Consider the following 22,602-nt stretch of genomic DNA (forward strand, 5'->3'; position numbering starts at 1 on the left):
CAGGTGTGGTCATGTAGGTATAGACTTACTAACAGGGTGAGGACGTAGGCTTGAATTAGGGCTGGAATTAGCAAATTCAAGGATTGTTAGTAAGACGAGGACGATGAAACTAATGAGAGCAACAGTGGTGCCGATGCTTATTAGAGCTAGAGTGGCCCCTCCAATTAAGTGGATTAGCAGGTGACTAGCAGTAATATTAGCTGTGAGTCCCACGACTAGGGCTGTTAGTTGGCTAAAGAGGCTGATAGTCTCAATAATTACAAGTATAGGAATTACAGGAAGAGGGGTTTCCTGGGGTAGGAATGCTTTTGTCTTGCGTCGGAATCTGGTGACTACAGTCCCTTCTCACAGGGGAATGGCCATTCTCAGATTCATTGATAGCTGCGTGGTTGGTGTGAATGAGTGTGGCAGTAGGTCTAGTAGGTTTGTTGAGCCCGTGAATAGGATTAGAGATGTTAGTATTCGGGCTCAGGTTTGTCCTTTGTGATTGTGAATAGCTAGTATTTGTTTTGATGTTGGTTGAACTAGTCATTGTAATGAGATCAGGTGGTTATTGACTAGTCGGTTAGGTGAGGGAAATAGAATGCTTGGGAATATGATGATTAGGATAACAACAGGTAATCCTATTACTGTTGGGGTAATGAAAGAGGTGAATAGATTTTTGGCTCAGTTAAGGATCTCACAGTCATGGGATCGAGCCCCACATCAGGCTGGGCACTGAGCATGGAGCCTGCTTGGGATTCTCTCTCTCCCTTTCTCCCTGCCCCTCCTCCACTCACACACATGCTCTCTCTCTCTCTCTCTCTATCAAAATAAATAAACAAACTTAAGAAAAAAAAAAAAGGAGAAAACTTACTTTGCCCAGAGGTCATTCAGCCTATCCTAATATAGGCTTTTTTGGCAGCTATTCCCTTGGTTGAATTGAAATCTGTCTTTCTAAGGCTTTCACCCATTGATTCTAGTTCTAACCAGGACCACACAGAACAAATCCAAATGACCTCCCCACATTATGGTTCTTTATATTTCCAGGCGGCTTGCTTGTGTGATCGGAAGTCACTGAACTCATGAATATTGTGTGTTTAGCCCATGCTGGCCCATCGTAGCACTTCATAAATGGTAGCTGTTATTATTAGTTTCATGATCAGACTGCCTTTGAGCCATTCTTTTCTTCATAAGTCAAGCCCTTTTAGAGTCATTGATATCACAGAATCAACCCAAAACAGAGGTTTCCCCTTAATTGCACCAACAGCTTTAGGTGCAGATGTTAGACAACGGGGTGCTGGACAACTGAAGATGTTCTTCCTTTACCCTCCACTACCTGAACCTTACCTTTGTTAAGTGCCAAATCATTCTTAAAGACTTGACTCAAGGTATTTTTTCCTTGAATCCCTTTCCCCTCCTCCAAGGAGAATTGATTGGTCTATTTCTTCACTTGAATTGAGACTGAATACAATCTGTATTTCTTTTAGATCTCTCTCCATGCCCATATGCACCTCCCCCCTCCCCTAATATCTAGAATGCTGAACTTCTCTTGGTACCTGTATGTCAAGCAGAATGCCTGGAACATAGCATGTGATAAATATTTATTAATGGAAGGATAACATTTTGGGGTATCAGATTATACAATATTTATTTATGCTATATTATCTTTCATTATATGCCAAGACTCTTCTATTCAAGTCACCTAGAAATCATTTCACCCACTGCTGTGTTTGGCCACCAGTCTCTTGTCTCTCACTTCAGCAATGGTGAAGTGGATAGCTTTTTCTTGGGGAAGAGAAATCCTCGGCCTTTTGTTGCCTTTGCCAATAACAAGACCGTTGGGGAGTTGGATGGCGAAGCTATTGCCACTGGCATCTTTCCCATGAACCACATCAAAAGAAGCAGGGTGTCTCTAGTGGTGATCACACCAGTTCTTCCCAGGTTAGCACCTCCAGTCGCCACACACGGGTTACCAGTGTCAGACTTGGTGAAGTTGGTCATCTTGCCAGTCTCCTCATCATTCTGAATGGTGTTGTTCACCTTGTTGAGGGAATCAGGGTAGCGGACGGGGTGAGAATCATGGGTCACCAGTTGAGGGATTCCTTTTGTTCCCACAACGATCTTTCTCACTTTGCGCAACTTGTACTTGGCCACTCTTGGTGTCAAAGATTAGACAGAAATTCTCTACAGTCTTGTCAGTCTTGATGACATCCATAAACCAGTAAGGTAGGTGATATCAGTTTGGACCTTGCCATGCATCTTAATGAACTGCTGCGTGCAGATCTTCTTGATTTCATCTTTTGTTAGGGCATACTTAAGTCTGTTCCTTAGGGAAATGATGAGAGGGAGACATTCCCAGCTTGTGAGGACTGGCAGATGGGCAAGGAGCAAACACGCTGGTCAGTTTATCCAGCTTCCAATGCTTTGCAGCCGCTACACATTACCGACGCTTCTTGGGACCAAGAACGGTGGTTGCACTAGGCATGAAACGAAGGCTGCCAGGGTGCCTGGCAGTGGTGCGTGCGACCCTTGATCTTGGGGTTGTGAGTTCGAGTCCCACATTGGGTGTAGAGATTACTTAAAAATAAAGTCTTAAAAAAAAAAAAAGAAAAGAAAAGAAGACTGCCTTCTTCCAGCGTGCTGATAAAATAGCTAAGTTACACAACTTTTACAGCTGGATGGAAATTTAAAAAATTTCTTCTGTGCTTCATTCCTCCATTTCAGTGGTTCTCAACCATGGCTTTGTATTGGAAAGTACTGCAAGTTTAAAAAAAAAAAATCCTGAGGACTGTGTTCTACCCATAAAGATTCTGATGTAATTGGCCTGAGGTGCAGCCTGCGCATCAAGATTTTAGAGTATTATATCTTAGGCTGCTAATTCCAGTGTGCAACCAAACTATTCCCTTTTTGTGGACAAGGAAACTGACGTCCAGAGAGGTCATGTGTCCTGCCCACGCTACATGGTGTGTAGAAGTGAACAAAGAACTCAGGTCTCCTGACCTCTCTTCTAACATACTGTTCATCGCATATGAGCAGTAGTATTCATGTTTGCTTCAAAGAGAGACACCCCTCTCCACTGGGGCACTGGGGAGCAGCCCCTGGTTCACAGGCACAGTGAAGCCTGCTAACTTTCCAATTTTAGGACAAAAGATCGAAAGCAGCTTTCACAGTTCTGAAATATCACCCAATAGTAATGTTTTTGTTTTGTTTTGTTTTTGTTTTTGTTTTTTTTTTTTGCACTGGAAACCAGTGTCACTTTCCTCATTGTCATTTTAGTAAAGGGAATAATCTTACTTTTTTTTTTTTAAACGTTTATTTATTTTTGAGACAGAGAGAGACAGAGCATGAACGGGGGAGGGGCAGAGAGAGAGGGAGACACAGAATTGGAAGCAGGCTCCAGGCTCTGAGCCGTCAGCCCAGAGCCCGACGCGGGGCTCGAACTCACGGACCGCGAGATCGTGACCTGAGCTGAAGTCGGACGCTCAACTGACTGAGCCACCCAGGCGCCCCGGGAATAATCTTACTTTTTATGACAATACACTCCTCCTGTGGGAGTAACTTCATTTTGAATGAAACCAAGATGCGCTCCGTAAGTTTTTTCATTTATGGCTGAACTGGCCTTTGTCTGTAAAGGATGTTGGCTAGCAACCTAGGATATAATGTTCAAAGCAGATTGTTGTTCCCTCTGCCCTAGGGGAGGGGGACCTGTCCTGCACCACCCTCCAAATACTTGTCCAAACCTCCCACGACTTGACTGAGTGGAATTTTTACTGATACCACTCTCCTAGGTCTGACTTAGGAACTACCAGTTCAACCCACTTACGGACAGTAGAGGGATTATGTTCTGGTTATCTGTTGCTGTGTGACAGATTATTCTGAAACCTGGCAGCCTAAAACATGCCTGTACTTTTGAGGAGCAGGACTCAGACGGGTAATCCTCAGTCCCAAGTGACATTGCTTGAGGTCCGTCACCCAGAGGTAATCAGCTGGAATTTAGGCTGCTCTGGAGGGCTCGAGGCAGCTTCACTCACATGTTTGGTTCCTGCAGGCTGGCTGGAAGGTCAGGATCACCTGGGTCTGTGACCGCTCCAGTGATGCTCTCAAGGTACTAGGACTAGGGCAATCTTCTTTTTCTTCTCTTTCTCTCCGCCATCCTTCTCCTTTTCCTCCTTCTCTTCTAATACATGGTTTGGGTTGCCATTTTTTTCTTATATTTTTTATTGTGGTAAAATGCACATAACATACAATTTACCATTTTAACCATTTTAGAAGTGTCAGTTCAGTGGCACGAATTCAATTCACAATGTAGTAAATCGTCTGTCTACTTGCAATTTTTTCATGGCCCCAAGCAGAAACCCTGTACCCATTAAGCGATAACTTCCCATTTCCCCTCCTTCTCAGCCCATAGAAAGCAACTCTGATCTACTTCCTGCCTCTATGAATTTGCCTATTCTAGGTACATCATATTTGTGTCTGGCTTCGTTCATTTAGCATAATGTCTTCAGGGTTCGTGTATGCTTTCGCATGTGTCAGAATCTCATTCCTCTTTAAGGCTGAATAATATTCCATTGTATACACATTTGTTTATGTAACCACATTTTGTTTATGCGTTCATCTGTTGATGGACACTTGGGTTGCTTCCATCTTTTGGCTATTGTGAATAATGCTGCTGTGAACATGGGTATACAAATATCTCTTCAAGTCCCTGCTTTCAATTCCTTTGGGTGTATACGTAGGAGTCGAATTACTGGGCCATATGGTCATTCTTTTTTTTTTTTTTTTTAATATTTATCTGTTTGAGAGAGAAAGAGAGAGTGCATGCATGCATGAACAGGGGAGAGGCAGGGAGAGAGAATCCCAAGCCGGCTGTTTGCTGTCAGCACAGAGCCCTACACGGGGCTCGATCTCACCAACCATGAGATCATGACCTGAACTGAAATCAAGAGTTGGACGCTTAACCAACTGAGCCACCCGGGCACCCCATTTCTTTGTTTAGCTTTAAAAAAAATTTTTTTTTAATGTTTATTCATTCCTGAGAGACAGAGATAGACAGAGCATGAGCAGGGAAAGAGCAGAGAGAGAGGGAGACACAGAATCCAAAGCAGGATCCAGGCTCCGAGCTGTCAGCACAGAGCCCAACACGGGGCTCGAACCCACGGACCGCGAGATCATGACCTGAGCTGAAGTCAGATGCTCAACCAACTGAGCCACCCAGGCACCCCTGTTTAGCTTTTTGAAGAGCCACCCCAACTGTTTTCCATTGCAGCTACACCAATTTTACACTCCTATCAGCAATGCATGAGTGTTCCAATTTCTACACATTTTCACCAACATACTTTATTTTCTGGTTTTTTAAAAATAATAATCATCCTAATGGGTGTGAGGTATCTTATTGGGCTTTTGATATGTATTTTCCTAATGACTAGTGACACTGAGCATCTTTTAATGCTTACTGGACGTTTGTACGTTCTATTTGGAGAAATGTTTATTCAAGTCCTTTGCCCATTTTTAAGTTGTGTTATTTTGTTGTTGTTGTTAAGCTGTATATTTGGACCTCTTACATGACAGCTCATGGTGTTCAGAGAAAGGATTCCAAGACATCCAGGTAGATGCTGCCAGACTTCTTATGCTTAGCTTCAGAAACCTCACGACCTCACTTCTGCTGTATTTTATAGGTCATGCAGGCTCCTGAGGTCAGCCCAGACTCTAGGAGAGGGGGTAGCAAAAAATCTGCAGCCATTTTCAATCTACCAGAGTATAATATTAAAATTAACTAAAACAATCCAAATGTTTGAATAATAGTAATAATAATAAAGACTGGGGCTACAACTTGGGATTAATACAATTTCTTTTCTCCTGAGGTCTTGAAGGACTTTCACCCAGGAAAGCCTTCACTATGGCATTTTTCATATTTTAGAGGTCTTTAATTATGATGTAGGGATGAGCACAGTTACTTGGTTTTTAAAATACACTTTGCTTGTCTGCTTTATAATGACAGAGTGAGGCAGGAGGCCTGGGTTTCAGTCTCAGATCTGCCAATAACTGGAGGAATGGCCTGTCTGGGAGGATAAGCTAGGAAACCAGCTGTTTCCGACTATTTGCAAAATTTTCCACCACCATCTGCTAATTTCAAGTAGATAAACATGGCCCTTAGTAGAAGAGATAATTTTATTATTATTATTTTTAAAATATTTTATTTTTAAAAAATCTCCAACCTGGGGCTTGAACTCACAACCCCAGGATCAAGAGTTGAAAACTGTACCAACTAAGCCAGCCAGGCACCCCGAAAGAGATAATTTTAGTAATTTAATTCTTTTTTTTTTAAAGTTTATTTATTTATTTTGAGAGAGAGAGAGAGAGAATGAACAGAGGAAGGACAGAGAGATAGAGGGAGAGAGAGAATCCCAAGCAGGCTCTGTGCTCTCAGCACAGAGCCCCATGCAGGGTTTGATCTCACAGACCATGAGATCATGCTCTGAGCCAAGATCAAGAGTTGAACTTAACCGACTGAGCCACCCAGGTGCCCCAGTAAGTTTATTCTTCAAAACGTATACGAGTCATGGATGCATCTCAAGGACATCTATACTGAGTCTTGAGCAGATGAAAGTTTCCTGTTTCTTCTCTATCTGACCAGGACCCCTGCTTTGTATTACTGCAGGATTACAGTAGCTTCTCTTAGCCCTCCCCTAGGGCAAGGGGCTTTCGTTTCTACCCCTTCCATAACAGAAGCCGTGGATCTTTGCTTGAGTCCCTAATTGGGAGGCTTTGCTACCTTCTCCTGCTCCTCAGATGCTCAAAGCTTTTGCTTCCTATGAGAGAGGGTTTGGGGGGAAGTGGGCTATATTTCATACCTCTCCCCCAGTGGTACCTGATCATTACCTGCATGCTTGAGCCCTGAAAGGGGATTCTCTCTTATCCCTTGCCCTTCCCCCAATCTCCCTTGTGATAATCTGGTCGATAACAGCTTGGGAATAGGTTCAATGTTCCTTGTAAAAGTCTGTGATTCCCTTTTTTTTCTAAACTGAAATAGCGCACATTCAGTCTTTAAGAATTGATTGAAAAGTTTAGCCGTTTTCTTCTTACCTACCTTAATGGTGGCCGTTCCTTACTGCCATGCTGTAACAAAGGTAAAAATTCATGTGTTCGCTTTTTTCTTGGAGGGGTTTGCCACTCTTTGGAATTTAATTCACTTAGCTGCCTTGTGTACTCAGGTTTCTAATGGATTCAAGAAAAATTATGATTTTGTAGATTATCTGTTTTTCTTGTTCTTAGGATGGGAACAATGTTCTCTTTTTTTTTTCTAATTTTTTTAAAACGTTTATTTATTTTTGAGACAGAGAGAGACAGAGCATGAACAGGGGAGGGGCAGAGAGAGAGAGAGAGGGAGACACAGAATCTGAAACAGGCTCCAGGCTCTGAGCTGTCAGCACAGAGCCCGATGCGGGGCTCGAACTCACGGACGGTGAGATCATGACCTGAGCCGAAGTCGGACACTTAACCGACCGAGCCACCCAGGCACCCCTGGAAAAATGTTCTCTTGAAGCTTTCTAGATCCTAAGCAGATGTGGAACTCTGGGGGTACCTGGCTGGCTCAGTCGGTAGAGGACACACCTCTTGATCTTGGGGTTGTAAGTTTGAGCCCCACAACTGGTGTAGAGATTACTGAAAAATAAAATCTTAAGGGGTGCCTGGGTGGCTCAGTCAGTTAAGTGTCCGACTTAGCTCACGTTGTGATCTCACAATTCATGAGTTTGAGCACCACATCTGGCTTCACGCTGGCAGTGTGGAGCCTGCGTGGGATTCTCTCTCTCTCTCTCTCTCTCTCTCTCTCTCCCTGTCTCTCTGCTCCTCTCTCTCTCTCTCTCTCTCCCAAAATATATAAATAAGAGGCCCCTGGGTGACTCAGTCATTTGAGCATCCAACTTCGGCTCAGGTTATGATCTCATGGTTTGTGAGTTCGAGCCCCACATCTGCCTTGCTGCTGTCAGCGCAGAGCTCGCTTCAGATCCTCTGTCTCCCTCTCTCCCTCTGCCCCTTCTCCACTCATGCTCTCTCTCTATCAATAATAAATAAACATTAAAAATTTTTGAAAATAAATAAGTAAACTATTGGGGTGCTTGGAGAGCTCAGTTGGCTAAATGTCCAACTCTTGGTTTCAGCTCAGGTCATGATCTCAAAGTTCATGAGGTCAAGCCCCAGGTCCTGCTCCACACTGACAGCACGGAGCCTGCTTGGGATTCTCTCTCCCTGTCTCTCTGCCCCTCCCCTACGCACACTCTCTCTCTCCAAATAAACCTAAAAATAAATAAACTCTTTAAAAAAGGATTTTTAGGGGCACCTGGGTGGCTCAGTCGGTTAAGCGTCCGACTTCAGCTCAGGTCACGATCTCGCGGTCCGTGAGTTCGAGCCCCGTGTCGGGCTCTGGGCTGATGGCTCAGAGCCTGGAACCTGCTTCCGATTCGGTGTCTCCCTCTCTTTCTGCCCCTCCGCCGTTCATGCTCTGTCTCTCTCTGTCCCAAAAATAAATAAACGTTAAAAAAAAATTAAAAAAAAAAGGATTTTTAAAAAATCTCAGAGAGATTGAGGGCTCAGTTCTAGATTATTGCCATAGAGGGAATATTGCAATAAAGTGAGTCAAATGAATTTTCGTGTTTCCTAATGCATATAAAACTTACACATTTTACACTATGCTGTAGCCTAGTAAGTATGAAATAGCATTGTGTCTAAAAAATAATGTACATACCTTAATTAAAAATATTTTATTGCTAAAAATACCATCACTTGAACTTTTAGTGAATTGTAATCTTTTTGCTGGTGGTGGAGGGTCTTGTCTCAATGCCCCATGCAGGGTTTGATCTCACAAACCGCGAGATCATGATCTGAGCCGAGATCAAGGTGCTGGTTGCTGAAGGTTGGGGCGGCTGTGGCACTTAGAAAAAGAAAACAATGACGTTTCCTCCATTGATTGACTCTTTCTTTTGTGAATGATGTCTCTGTAGCATGTGATGCTGCTTGATAGCATTTTGCCTGCAGTAGAATTTCTTTCAAAATTCGAGTCAATCCTCTCAAACCCTGCTGCTGCTTTATCAACTAAGTTTATATAATATTCTGAATCCTTTGTTGTCATTTCCATCATCTTTATGGCATCTTCACCCGGAGTAGCTTCCATCTCAAGAAACCGCTTTCTTTTCTCATCCATAAGAGCAATTCCTCATCTGTTTAAGTTTTATCATGAGATTGCAACAATTCTGTCACATCTTTAGGCTCCACTTATTCCTTTTTTAAAAGATTTTGTTTTTAAGTAATCTCTACACCCAGTGTGGGGTTCGAACCTATAACCCCAAGAACAAGCGTTGCACACTCTACCACCTGAGCTAGTCAGGTTCCCTCACGTTCCACTTCTAATACTAGTTTTCTCGTTATTTCGACCACGTCTGTAGCTACTTTCTTCACTGAAGTCTTGAACCCCTTAAAGTCATTCATGAAGGCTGGAATTACTTCTTCCAAACTCTTGTTAATGTTAATATTTTGACCTCCTCCCATGAATCACGAGTGTTCTTAATGGCATGTAGAATGATAAATCCTTTCCACAAGGTTTTCAATTTACTTTGCCCAGATTCATCAGAGGAATCACTATCTATGGCAGCTGTAACCTACAAAATGTATATCTTAAATAATAAGACTTGAAAGTCAAAATTACTCCTTGATCCCTGGGCTGCAGAATGGATGCTGTGTTAGCAGGCATGGAAACAACATTAATCTCATTGTACGTCTCCATCAGAGCTCTTGGGCGACCAGGTGCATTGCCCATGTGCAGTCATATTTTGAAGGGAATCTTTTTTTCTGAGCACTAGGTCTGAACAGTGGGCTGAAAATAATCAGTGAGCCATGTTGTAAGCAGATGTGCTGTCATCCATAGGCTTTGTTGTTCCATTAGGCACAGGCAGAGTTGATTGAGCATAATTCTTAAGGGCTCTAGGATTTTTGGAATGGTCAGTGAGCATTGGCTTCAACGTAAAGTCACCAGCTACATTAGGCCCTAACAAAGAGTCAGCCTGCCCTTTGAGGCTTTGAAACCAGGCCTTGACTTCTCCTCTGTAGCTATGAAAGTCTTAGATGGCCTTTTCTTCCAATCTAAGGCTGTTTCATCTACACTGAGAATCTCTTGTTTAGTGTAGCCACCTTCATTCATGGTCTTAGCTAGATCTTCTGGATAACTTGCTGCAGCTTTCACATCAGCATTCCCTGCTTCTCCTTGTACTTTTATGTTACAAAGGCAGCTTCTTTCCCCAAAGCTCATGGACCCACCTCTGTTAGCTTCCAACTTTTCTTCTGCAGCTTCCTCACCTCTCTCAGCCTTCACAGAATTGAAGAGCATTAGGGCCTTGCTCTGGATTGGGCTTTGGCTTAAGGGAATGTCATGGCTGGTTCGATCTTCTATCCAGACCACTAAAACCTTCTCCATATCAGCAATAAGGCTGTTTCACTTTATCATTCGTGTGTTCACCGTGCACTTTTAACTTCCTTCAAGGACTTTTCCTCTGCATCCACAACTTGGCGAACAGTTGTGGCACAAGAGGCTTAGCTTTCAGCCTAGGTCAGCTTTTGACATGCCTTCATCACTAAGTTTAATAATGTCTAGCTATTTATTTATTTATTTATTTAGAGAAAGAGCAAGCACGCAAGTGGGGGAGGGGCAGAGATTCTAAGAAATAAATAAATAAGTAAATACATAAATAACTATATTACAGAAATTTTCAAGAAGGAGAGACAGAATTCCAAGCAGGTTCTCCAGTGTCAGCCTGGAGCCCAACACAGGGCTCAAACCCACGAACCACGAGATCATGACTTTGAGCCTAAATCAAGAGTCTGATTAGCCACCCAGGTGGCTCTCTAGCTTTTGATTTGAAGTGAGAGATGTATGATTTGTCCTTTCATTTGAACACTTGGAAACCACTGTAGGGTTATTAATTGGCCTAATTTCAATATTGTTTTGTCCCAGGGAATAGGAAGGCTTGAGGAGAGGGAGAGAGAGCGGGGAATGGTTGGTCAGTGGAACAGTCAAATACACGAAACTTTTATTGATTTGGTTCACTGCCTTATATGGGTGTGGTTCGTGGCACCCCAAAACAATTGCAGTGGTCACATCAAGGATCCCTGATCACAGATCACCATAATAAATATAATAATAGTGGAAAGTTTGAAATATTGCTAGAACTACCAAAATGTGACACATTTTGTGAGCAAATGCTTGTGACACAAAGTGAGCAAATGCTCTTGGAAAAATGGCACCAATAGACTTGCTGAATGCAGGGTTGCCACAAACCTTCAATTTGTAAAAAACCGCAAATTCGTGAAGGGCAAAAAAGTAAAGCATAATAAAATGAGATATGCCTGTATTTTAAAAACTCCTTGTGGGGCACCCGGCTGGCTCAGTCAGTAGAGCGTGCAAGTCTTGATCTCAGGGTTGTAAGTTTGAACTCCACATTGGGTGTAGACATCACTTAAAAATAAATACATAAATAACTATATTACAGAAATTTTCAAAAATTCAAAAGTATCTCTTCATAGTCTAGTGTGAGCTTTTTTATTTGGGACGGGGTCCTAAGAGATTCAGTGGGGTCAAAAGTTATGCATATTTTACATTTTGATAGAAAATGTCAAATTGTCATTCAAAAAATCTGTAACAATTACATTCCCATCAAACACTGCATGAGTAGTACCAAAAATCTTAACCTAACTTGAAGATTTGAGGCATTTACTTTAAAGAAAATGACAAAGCTATAAAGTGTCCAGTTTGATCCACTGGAAGACATTCTCACTGTAAAAGTCAATTGGCCCATTCAAAAAAGCATTTCATAGGAAGAAGTAAACATTGGTCTTTAGTTCTTTTAGTCCAGTATTTATAGCTGAAGCTGTTTCTATTCAAATGCAATTCACCAAAATTTAGTGCTTAACCACATGAACAACACTTCTCATTTCTATTAGCTTCCTATCCTTGTACACCAGTGACTTTCTTTCTTTCTTTCTTTCTTTCTTTCTTTCTTTCTTTCTTTCTTTCTTAAGATTCAAAGGAAGCAAATTTATTTTAAATAGGATACACATATATAGATCAGTGTCTTCCAAGCATAGACCCCTTTTAAAGAGCATCAGTGACTTTAGTAATGGCTCTGATGATTTCTGTCATTAGCAAAGAATGTGCTTAACTCTTGGCATTAAAGTAAATGTGGCTACATGACATTCTATAGCTTCCAGTTAAAACAAAAAACAAAACAAAACAAAGCAAAGCAAGAAAGAAAAACATCAAACAGGTTTGCTTAAATTCCCGTATTTCTGATTATTCTAAATTCTATTCAATAAACATTTATATTTAGTTTTTGCAATATGCATGTGTATTCTATGTACTCAGAGGATTAAAAATTAGATATGGTTCCTTTTTGTAAGAACTTCCATGCATACAAAATATGTTTTAGAGGAATCTTTCCATCTATTCATCCATCCATCCATCCATCCATCCATTCATCCACTTATTCATTCAGTAAAAATTTGTCTCTAGTGTCCACTCTGTTGTAGTATTGCATTCAGAACTCAAAGTTGAATAAAAGATGGTCTCTGTATTCAATGAAGGAAGGACAATCCTGCGGGAGAAACAGATAATGCTCATGTCCTACGAGGGGGTTAGAGCAAGCTTTCCAAGAAAGGTGGCATTATAGATGTCTGAAGGATATGTAGGATTTCAATAGGTTGTGTAGGAGAAGGTTCACTCCAGGTCAAGTGAATATGAAATACGCTGGGCAAAGGCAAGCAGGTGCAAAAGTGCACTGGAGAATAGGTTGGAGGGGGAGGTTGAGCGATACAGCAGATGCTGAAATTCAATTTAGAAAAACGTTAGCTAGGATCAGTAAGGAGAAAGGGTATCGTTATGGGTAAAAATGGTTAGAGAAGATTTTGTGGAGAAGGAGGAGGCACTTAAATACAACCTTGAAGGGTGAGGAGGATTTGATAGGCAGATTGTAGGTGTGAAAAAGTACTAGAGGCAGAGAGAACAGTATAAGCACAGATTTGTGTCCTTAGGGGGCAAAGGAATGGATCTATGTTGGAAATAGGAAGTATTTAACATTGTATCACCTGCTTTCCTGTATTAGGGTTTTCACGTAGGCTATTTTCTCTTCTTTCTATCTCTTCTTTCTATCTTCTTTGCCTGTAACACAATGCTTTTGTAGTCATTAACAACAAACCCAAGTTAGGGGGACCAGGGGTTTAGTCCTTAATTCACAGTCCCATCAGGGCTTCATTTCACTGTGATTATCTGGGTTCTTCTCTCTCCTATATGTCGGCTTTGTTTTCAAGCTGGCTTTTGTCCTCATAGAGAGGTGGCTGCCACTAGCAGGGAGGCTTTCCCTGATCTCCCTGACTAAATTAGAGCCTTCCTGTTCTAGCTCAAAGTACCCTACAATTTTCCTTCACAACGCTTATCACCTTTAAATTATACACTTACTTGTTCTTGGTCTCTCCACTAAACTCTCAGCCATGTGAGAGCAGGGACCGTGAGTATTTCTCCACACAGGTCCCTAGATGGCACATAACAGGCATTCTGTGAAAATGTGTGAAATGAATGAATGGATTCATCTCAACTTCTATTCAATAAGGAGAAATCTTACTTTGATCAGTTTCAAAATTACTCTTGTGCCTGGGGAGAGGGAACATAAAAGTGAATACTAAGCTCAGAGCTGTGGTAACAATGTGACCCAAAACTGATAAGTCCGGTGCACAACAGAGTAGCTACTCCAGGAATTACATGGATTAAAAGACTCACTGTTATTGTAAATGACACTGTCAAATGCTAGTTTTGCATAAGAAGTCTTGCCATTTGTAAAAATATGCATTCCCACTTTTTTTATATTACCAAGGTTATATCTCACAGCAGAGCAAAATTTAAAAAATGCACTTAAACACAGACCAGGACGATCTTGCTTTTCTTACAATAAATTATCTGCATCAGAAACGCACAATCATGGAACCGAAGCTATAAAGAGGTTTTTATATGGGCTAAAGAAATGATTATAAGCCAGTAGAACTGCTGTCATTCAAAATACACATTTTGACTCCTGGTTGTTTCAAAATTTATTTTCGTATTAATTTTGGCACAGTTTTCAATTAGAGGGATTTAAGAAGAATCAAGTTTATTACTTTGAAATATTTATGTCATGAATTGTGGGTATAGTCTATCTCATCAACCTAAGCATTCTGGTTAAAGATGTTTGGAAAATCCACCTGTAGAGCATTCATTAAATTTGTCAAATTATTTGGACAGTCTTAATGTAATTACTTTCTGTGCTTTTGGTGGGAAAAAAAGTCTCATTGTCTCGTTGTCGGATTGGCTCTGAAGTTTTTTAGTGAGCATACTAACTGGTTATTGATTTCATCACTTTTTTAAAAAAAAGATTTTATGTGGAAGTAATCTCTACACCCACCATGGGGCTCAAACTTACAACCCCAAGATCAAGAGTCGCGTGTTCCACTGACAGAGCCAGCCAGGTGCCCCTGATTTTATTACTTTTTAAAATAAACATATTTTTGCATTGTTGTGCAGAAACAACCAAAGTATCATATGTTTAGGTTCCTGCTAGGATATGTGAAGAACTATATTTAATTTTATTTCATAGTCTTTTATCCAGTTTTAAGTTACTTGAATTTACAGAGCCTGAAATTTTCAGTTCAGTATACTGATACGGAAATTAAAGATTTAAGGAATATTTGTTCCACAGGGAATCTGAAATCAGCATTTGGCAGGATGGATGTGGGCTAATCTATTTAGTGTAATAGTTTCACTTTATTAAGCAATCTCTGAGGGTAAGCGTTCATTTGGGAAAATAAATCATTGATTCAAAGGACTCTATCTTTCTGCCTTTCACCCATTGTTTGCCCTTACTATTTTCTATATTATAAATAGTACTGATTAAAAGTGTTAAGAATCTCATTATATGAAGAAATAAAGACAATACGTACAATTTAAGAAATAAAAATCTCGGGCCCTTACTTTATAACAAGGCATGTTTTCTGGATTGTATTAGACACAGGTAAAGCACGAGATGGATTTTTGCATGGCTTAAGGATCTGTTGGCACTTTTTAGTGGGTCATCGTTATGCTTCAGTCTTCTTCTGTTCTGCTTATGAAAACTTTATAGACGTGTCTGAAATCATTACACCCTGCACAAAACCAAAACACGAAATTGTCTTTTCATTAAAATGTTGCATTTTTAGAGAGGCTCCTGGCCGTTTCCCAAATCTAGGTTGGGTTTTTAATATCCCATTAAGAGAGCCAGCTTAGCCCAGTGAGCTAAAAACTGACATCAGGACATCTGTGTCCCACTGTTATTTAAACGATAACTTTGGATAACTGCCCAAGATTTTTGTGCCCCAGTTCTCCATCCATAAAATGCTTTGCAGTAGGTGTTCAGTGTTAGTTAAGTGAATGAATGAACTAGAAGTAACCATACTAACATGGTGCTCACCACATGCTGGGGACTTTACATGCAATGTGACACCGAAGCTGTATGAAGTAGATGCTGTTATGAACTCTATAGAGGAGAAAGTGAAGCTTAATTAACTTGCCCCAAATCATACAGCTAGCAATGTGTGAAGTTTGAACCCTGGCCACTTCAACTCCATGTTCTTATGCTGTGGCTCTACAAGGAGAAAGTCAACTAAAAGCAACTAACAACGCTCCGGCTCTCCTTTGCCTGGTGAACTTGTGTCTGTGCTTTGTCGGGTTAGCACCACGTGAAGAAGGAATTCAGCAGGGCTGGAATCTCTCATCGCGGGGGCGTCAGCAATTTTGGCTGCAGGAGAACTCTTTTACCCTTTGTGTCTTGAAGATTGCATAACTGAGGTCCTTCTAAACAAGAGAGACGGAGTAACTGACGTCAAAATATATACTGCCCTTTGACCCCCTTGGGGGTGAGTCAGGGGCGTAGAGCTAAGTATTACTGCCATCTCTTTCAGAAATCTAAATATAACGTCCTCAAAAAGAAATTTGATATCTGGTAGAACAAGTGGCCAGTAGATGCTTTAGACCCAGATGGCAGTGGTTGGGGGTCTGGAAGGAGAGGCCCCACCACAGTTTATAAAAGCCACAGAGTATCCTAATTAATATTTAGAAAGTGTATACGGGGACATTGAGGTTGAGTTTATACGACTCTGAAAGCCTTCATTTCATTTTGAAAACAGCCAGGGCCACATAGTGACCTGACTAGGCGACGTTTGAGATGAGATTCTATGTTCTTCCCTGCGGTTTAGAAATACATTCCATATTTTGGAAACGTATTGGAATCTGATTTATGCAGTGAACAAATTCTAGGGCATAAACTGAATATTGTATAAAGCTGAAGTTAAGTGAGAGCGACTCTAGTTACATCGTGGGTGTCGGGGGTGTGCCGAGGCAGAGCTAACCCTGTGTGTCTTAAACAAAATTGGAGACGCTGCCTCACATGTGAAAGGTCAAGGGGAACTCACCACCCAGTAGATCAGGTGCAAGCGACCGATATCATAACCAAACAGCTTTATGCCTTCCCTTATATATTTAAAAAACATCTTTCAAAAAATGCAGTTTGGCTGAGAGGAGGAGAACGGAGAGTCTACCCTAGTCAACAAGGAGGAGTGAATAGGCATAGAGCAAAGGAGGGCACTGTGAAAAAAAAAAAAACAAAAGAAATGAGATTTCTGAGTGTTTTCTTAACCAGAATCACTTATCTAAAAGAGATTAATGCTTCACAAACTCTCAAAAGTACTTATCAAAACACAGAAGACATTTTAAGTGCTCCCTCTGCCAAAAAAAACCCAACCCCAAACACCTCCCCCCCCCCACTGTACCCCTCCCCCCAGACTATTAAGCCTGTGATACAAGCCAGTAGGCAGCAAAATACTCCGTTAATTTTGGAAGCCTACCATATGTCATTGTAACACAACAGAATGCTGTTTTAATGGCCTTCTTAACATACCCTGTGGTGTCTGAGTATTGGATGACACAGTATCTTTCTGGTTTAATTGTGCATTTCCTTGCTTCCTTTGGTTTCTGTCTGTCAAAACAGAAATGTTTTAATTTTGGTGCATATAAATATAAAAAAGTTTAATAGTTAATAATGGAACAATATAGTGTGCTCGAAGCATTTTAAAAACTCAAAGTAAAGCACACATAAAACATTTTTAAATTTTTCAGTAGGAACCTCTAAAAACAGTTTTCTGTGTTAATAATTTACCTTCCAAATTAGATTCAGGGAGAGACACTTTAAGGTGGTTTTTCAATCCATGTACAATGCATAATTATTAAAATAGATGTAAAAAAACAGAGGTAACTAGCTCTGAAGAAATTATGTAAAAAAACCCAGTAAATAGTATTAAATTGTTAACTTATCAAACTGAGTACCATACATGTTCAATGTGCATTTATGATATCTCAGCACGATTACTTGCTTTTACTTCAGGTATTTTTCCTTGTAGAAAATACCTTAAGAGCTGCACTTTAATCATTTGAAATACATTTATATGCATTCAAGATATTATGTTTTTGGAAACAAAATCTATTAAGAAACACCTGAATGTTTGATAACACATCACTGTAATTATTTGGAAAAACAATAACAAAGGGATGAAATTGCTCAGTATACTCTAAGGCAATATTAATAATAATGCAGTCAAGAGTGGGGACAAAGGACAAACATCTTACTCATAACGCTGTAGAGGTAAAAATCAGCTTTCTTTCTCTCCACGCGTCCTCTTATATCCGTGTTAAACTTAAAGGAAACTCCTCTTTTTAAAGAATTGAAGGATAATGAAATACGTATTACGATTAATGTAATACGTATTACGATTAACGTAATACTCTGGGTAAGAAAACAATTGCCACACGTATAAAACTCTCCGTTGTGGGGCATACATTTCAAGGAAATAGAATATAATAAGATGACTTTAATATCAAGACTAAGTCAAACGATTGTATTGCTTTGTGCTTCAGAAGGCACTCGCGTCTTGCAGAGGCGTAGGGCCCTCTATGGAAGCATGAGTAATCACTGCCTGTGACTACAAAGAATTCTAGTTATTTGGGTCCCGCCAGATAGGAGCCTACCGTGTGTGCTGCGATTCTCCTTTGACTTTATATAAATAGCACCCTAAGTGAAATGGTTTTCATAGCTTTTCTTCACGGTCTTTTTGCAGTCCAATAGACTTTCATGCTAGAGATTTTCTTCAAAACCAAAAGTCACAAAAGACTTGCAGTAACTTACGTTCTATTTGTTAATTTACTTCTGATTTAATATACTACATTATTAACTAATATTATAAAATGCAATATATAACATAAGAATATATACTATATTATTAAGGCAGATGTAAATTCTATCGATCCATCATCTATCATTCATATATTAGGTAAAATCAACGTAAAATTACATTTATATTCTGCACGACTGCATAGATCCCCCAACTTAAGAACAAAGTTTAATTGGGAGATCAGTGAGGGGAGCATATCCTTTTGAACTTTAAAACTTTGGTAACTATGTACATGTCTTACTATTCTAAAAATATGAAAACAAAATAATTAACATTTTACAAGGGTAAAAATGGGGGCAATGCCATTCTATTATTTTACCACAGGAAAGATGGCTCATTTTTAAAAGTATCTTGCAGAGTCAGAATTATAATTTTACTCAATTCTCTCTCCTTGCCTTTTTAGGGTAATACTATTTGACTTGCAGCTGTTACAGTGTGGCTATGTCTAAAAAAATACTAGAGTCATAAAAATCATCCACCTTATAAGAACACTATGACTACGCTTAGAGAATCTTGAAAAAGTCCTTCAATGTTTTGGAAAAACCTGTATCATGTAAGAAAAAGCATTATTACGTTGAGTTTAGGAAAATGTACTTAAGAGCCTAGTTTCACAGGGGTTCCTGTAAGGAAGCTGACGTTTCGCACATTAGAACATGTAGAAAACAGGTGCATGATTGCAGGGGACTTTATTTTCCCAACTGACCTAATAAGACCACATATATCCACTTATGTTTTACTCATGGGAAGACACAGGACACGTATATTATTGTTAATTTTAACTCAGGAGAGTTTAGGACAAAAGCTAGAACCCCGTAGCCTGGTGTTTCTGTGGAATTATGAAGGCAAATAATACTAAATACTCGATTTTTGTGCCAGAAGTTGAGATTTGGAAACTGATAACGTGTCATCAGTGCTTTGAATCGACCACCTGGTAGCCTAATGGAAGCCACGTCGTTCTCATTTGGTTACATATCCACATTTTTTAGTGGTTTTTAATAAAAGTATTTTATATACCCCGCTGGGGTAACTTTTTAAAGTAACTCCCTATCCTCCTAGAGCCTTTCTTGCTTCCAAATGTTTACTCGAGTATATATCATAGCAATAGTTCATTTTTATTGGGTGCTTACCACGTGCAAAACCTTTTATATGAGTTATCCCAATTAAACCTCACCCAAATCCTTCTAATGTAGGCATTATTATTATTTGTACTTTACCAATAATGAAACTGAGGCTCAGAGAAGTTGAGAAACTTGTCCAGGAATCTGTTCATAAATGTCAGATATGGGATTTATTTAGGTCTGTCTGACTGTAAAACCTGACCTCTCTTTACTACACCATCATCAGACTCCAGACCTTAAGTTCATAGTCAGTTAGTTAGGCAATCTTTTGTTAAAAACACGTACACTTATTCAAGAATAAACATTTCTAAATGCTTGGACAAATTGTCCTTAATTCATCGTAGCAACTAATGCGCCACCTACTTCTTTTGAGGATTAGTTTTATTCCTGTACATGAAGAATTCAGTTTTATTATCTATCATTCTTTTTCTTTTTTACAGATTGGATTCTAATTTGTACCGTGATGTTCCAGATATTTAAAAGTGACGAACATAATAAAGTATTTTACGTTTCTAGCGTCTGCTGACTTTTGTGGAAGTCATTGTCTTTCTATCATCACAGAAGATCCCCAATTTTATTTTTATACCTCTCTGTGGGCAAAGAACTGAATGTCAGAAAATGCTTCCATTTAGAAGATACCACTCATTTAAAAAGAATTGAAATCTGAGTTTGTTTTCATAATAAGTGATCAGCAATGCAGAGAAACTGCTTCTGATGAAGAAAGTAAATAAAGACAATAAAGCACCAGCTAAGGTTCATGGCCATCATAATTTGCCTTATTTTACATGCCCTGGGCATGTCCCCTTATAATTTCTACTGAATTGTGTTGCACTCATCTGCTGTTTTGTCGCTATTCTATGGTTTCGTGCGTTCCTCTTTCGTCATTCACCTACTTTATAATTTCACCAGAACAGGACCCCATCTTCTAGTTTTTTGATTTTGTTTTGCTTTTTAGATATGATCTTGAAGATCTCAGTGTTATGAATCAATCAGCACTCAATAAATACCTACTGAAAGAAAGCTGAAATAATCATTTCTGTGTGAAGGGAAGAATTAACACCATTAACTAAGAAATAAGAGCACCTTATTTATTTATTTATTTATAAAAATTTTATTTTTAAGTAATCTCTACATCCCACGTGGGGCTCAAACTCACAACCCCAAGACCAAGAGTTGCATGCTCTACTGACTGAGCCAGCCAGGTGCCCTGAGCTTTATTTACTTTTGAGTCAGAGTAACAAGATGGAATTAAATACCTTTTTATAATTCTACAGTCAGAGTGTACTTTAAAATATGTGCCTCTTCGAGAGCTAACACCAAAGGATTAAGCTCTCAACAAACTTCGTTTTTCATGGAAAAATCACAAGGAAGAAAAATGTGCATTAAATTTTATACAGGCAGAGTCTTAGGCTGTGGGTGGTGAGTATCTCACGGCTCTCAGTTGCAGGTTTTTAAAATGGAAATGGAAAGAGCATAGAAACCTTATTGTCTTTTGGCCCAAGAGCATCACACTTTTCCTGAGAAGCTGCTGGGATTTTGGTTTGCGGGCATGTTACCCAGGCTACTAGTCCTTCATTAACAATCCAAGAACATCGGTTTTACTATGTAGTTTGTCTCTCTGTATTAAATTTATTTGTAATTATTTGCCAACTATTATGGACTCATAATAGTTATTTGGATCTGGACAATCTGGATAAACCTTTCCCATGAAAGGAAACTAAAGCATAGAAAGAGTGGTGCACCCAGAGTTTTTTCTATTACACCTGATGTTTTCCCTTCTTGAGCATGGTTTTGGGGTACAAGGCAAACACCAGCCACAGCTAGCAACAGAACTTACCTCTGAAGACCTCCGAGAAGATTCGTGGGTTCTCTTGGTACATGTCTGATGTATAATTTAGCCATTTTGTTTGTTTGTTTGTTTTGGCCAATGATTGAAGTAAGGTCTCACGGGAAGGACCCAGGATATTCCTGACTCCATAGCTTGTTCCCCCCTCCCCCCGCCCCCCCACCAAAGTGCTTGCTGAATTTCTCGAAGCCGGGGACGGCAATCAGACCCATAAAAATGAAGTTCATTAATGAAAACTAATTGAAAATTAATTCACCACGACTCCGGGGACGAGCTCGCATTTAGAATGTTGTGTTGTTAGCGAGTGAGTCTCTGATCATCAGAGCATGGCAAAATACTTCAGAATGACACATAGGTTAATGAGGTGATGAAGCATCAAGAAGAACAAAGTCTTGTAATGTTAAAATAGCCGCCACACTTAAAACGGTGCCTTGCCCCTCCCTCCTCACTTCCCTTTCTGCCTCGTTCTGCCTTCTTGCTTCACTGTCACTAGACAGAGCACGTGCCACGTTGTTATTCCTTCCCCGGGCAAATCTTTCCTAGGGAAGAAATTCCACAATAATCTCCAAGTTTGGATTACTAAATATGAATTTTGCAAATGTCGACTTATCTAGTCTCTAAAACGTAGAGTCCATTTCCTCATTTTTAAAATGTTTGTTATGAAAAATATCAAACGTATACCAAAGAGAGAATGCCATAATGAAATCCTCCCCCCCCCAACTTCAACAGTTATCTACCAGAAACCTGTTTTCCACCATATTTTAGTAAACTTGAGAGAGCAAACATTTAGACAGAGTATTTTCTTGCTCACAGAAGAGATGTTGTGTCTCAACGGGCTTGCTTTTCTTCTTTCTTTCTCATTCATTTAAAATACGTTTATTAAAGGTATTGTATGTACCAGATGGAACTAAGAGATATGGGACATTTATTTAAAATGAAGTTCACCTGTATCTTTAAAAATTCCACCTCTATCTCTTCTGAGGGATCATCTAGGAATCCTCTTGAAGCATCTTTACAGGCAGGTAGCTTCTAATTTTATGTGTATATTTATGGATTTTTCTTTTTTAGGTCTCAGCTATCATTGACATTTTACTGTGTCCTTTGGTCACTTCAAGTGGGATTGTTCTCCACAAAAACAACTATTTTCATTTTGCTCTTAACACAGTTCATAGTTATGCTGGTATTAAAAGTATTGGTAAAGTGGTATGTGAGGGGCACCTGGCTGGCTCAGTGGTAGAGCGTGCAGCTCTTGACCTTGGGGTTGTGAGTTCGATCCCCTACGTTTAAGTAGAGATTACTTCAAAAAATAAAAGAAAATCTTTTTTAGGA

At 39.9% G+C, this 22,602-nt stretch overlaps 1 pseudogene; it reads right to left on the reverse strand.

Annotated features, from left to right (window-relative positions):
- Positions 1 to 1,696: 1,696 nt before the first annotated feature.
- Positions 1,697 to 21,307, reverse strand: LOC109269597 (40S ribosomal protein S4-like; annotated as a pseudogene).
- Between the last annotated feature and the right edge of the window lie 1,295 nt (positions 21,308 to 22,602).

The sequence above is a fragment of the Panthera pardus genome, unplaced genomic scaffold, assembly GCF_024362965.1.
Source record: "Panthera pardus isolate Hobbes unplaced genomic scaffold, ASM2436296v1 HiC_scaffold_10, whole genome shotgun sequence".
Lineage (NCBI taxonomy): Eukaryota > Metazoa > Chordata > Mammalia > Carnivora > Felidae > Panthera > Panthera pardus.